Below are 1,515 nucleotides of genomic sequence, written 5' to 3'. Positions count from 1 at the left end.
TAATAGATATGTATGATATTGGGAGCAGAAGTGGGGAGGCAGATTCGGGAAGGGGGGTTGTCACCTCAAGGGGTAAAAAGCATAACTATTGCACTGTGTTGTACAGATGAAACTAAGTCTAAAAAATGTGTATTTCACAATAAAACAAAAAAAAGAAAAAAAAATGAAACAAGAATTTTTCCCACCCCACCCTCAACAGTAGATGGCTGTTGCTTTTTATGTGCTGCTAGGGTCATGTCAAGGGGAAGGTGGTTTCTGTCCTTTCTTCCAGGGAAGATGACTTTTTGCCCATCCCTGTTCCTAGAACAGTATTAGAGATAGGGGTGGGGGTATTTACAGGTTGCTGCTCCCCAGTAGCAGTTGGCTATTGCTTCAACCCCTTGCCAAGATGCAACAGTAGGTCTTTGTGTAGGGCTGACTGGGATTCCTGTCTATCCCTAAGAAGCTTACAGCTTTTGCTCTCAGGAGAAAATATTCTGAGACGTGGGCAGGGTTTGTGGCCTGAGAGCCACTGAGGGGTCTCACAGGTCTCTTGTTTTTCCCTCATCATTTTTATGAGTGCTAAGGGCAGATAAGATGTTGAATAAGGTGTGGTTGGGTAAGGTGTAGTTTCGGTCCACTGAATGACAGAGAAGCCTGAATGGCTAGCTAGGAGCACAAAGACCGACGTGCACCCTCTTTGCGATAGGAGAGTGAGGAAACAAAGCTTTGTGGAAAGACTCTCGCATTCTGGCTACCAGATACACAGCTGTTCCCTGAGTCAAGAACTAGAGAAAACACACAGTGAAACCTGTACTATCGAAGCCCTCGGCGTTGGAGAAAAATCATGTGGCCTGAGCAGTGGGAAAAGAAACATACATTCTCTAAGAACCAGGCAAATGAGACTTCTGATCCCAGAAACGAGGGCTGCTTCTTTCCTGCCTTGTCTCCAGTCCTCTCTACTGACAAACATTTGCATCATGCCAGCTAGCAAAGAAATATATTTCAACGGCCGAGATCCATTTTCATAGAGCAGGCTGTGAAGAGAGCACTTGAAGCTGAGAGGTAGTAAATTGATAACTAGCACAGTGACTATAACAAAAAAACAGTGGAGTAAAGAGTGGGGTCAAAGCAGGGGCCGGCGGTAAGAAATGCTGACTTGGGAGCACTCAGATGCTAAGCACTCATTTGGAACACTGGCGTTATCAGACTACTTGTTTTTGTGTTTGTGGGGTGTTTCTTCTCATTAAAACCTACACATTTACTTTATCTTCTCCCCCTTTTATTTCTATTTAACAGGGCAAAATGAATAAGAGGGAGATAAGTGTGTGTCATCAAACTTGGGCCTTATTATGCAAGAACCTCCTTAAGAAATGGCGAATGAAAAGAGAGTCCTTACTGGTATGATTTAATATCTGTGTCACTTTGTATTTATGATAGGAAAATGTATATTCCTGGGGATGTATCTCCACTTTGTTTATCTCCCCTCCAAAGGAGTAGAACACCTTCATACAACAGAAGAAGCTGTTCCTTGAA

At 43.4% G+C, this 1,515-nt stretch overlaps 1 long non-coding RNA gene across 1 annotated transcript in view; it reads left to right on the top strand.

Moving 5' to 3' along the window:
• Window positions 1-1,515, top strand: part of LOC109371342 (uncharacterized) — a 14,393-nt gene that overhangs the window by 9,709 nt on the left and 3,169 nt on the right. The window contains exon 2 of the long non-coding RNA XR_002121857.1: window positions 1,279-1,380. This is a non-coding gene — a long non-coding RNA (uncharacterized LOC109371342). The remainder of the gene's footprint in view (window positions 1-1,278; window positions 1,381-1,515) is intronic.

This window comes from Hipposideros armiger, unplaced genomic scaffold (genome assembly GCF_001890085.2).
Source record: "Hipposideros armiger isolate ML-2016 unplaced genomic scaffold, ASM189008v1 scaffold_562, whole genome shotgun sequence".
Lineage (NCBI taxonomy): Eukaryota > Metazoa > Chordata > Mammalia > Chiroptera > Hipposideridae > Hipposideros > Hipposideros armiger.
This window is presented reverse-complemented; position numbering and strand designations above follow the sequence as displayed.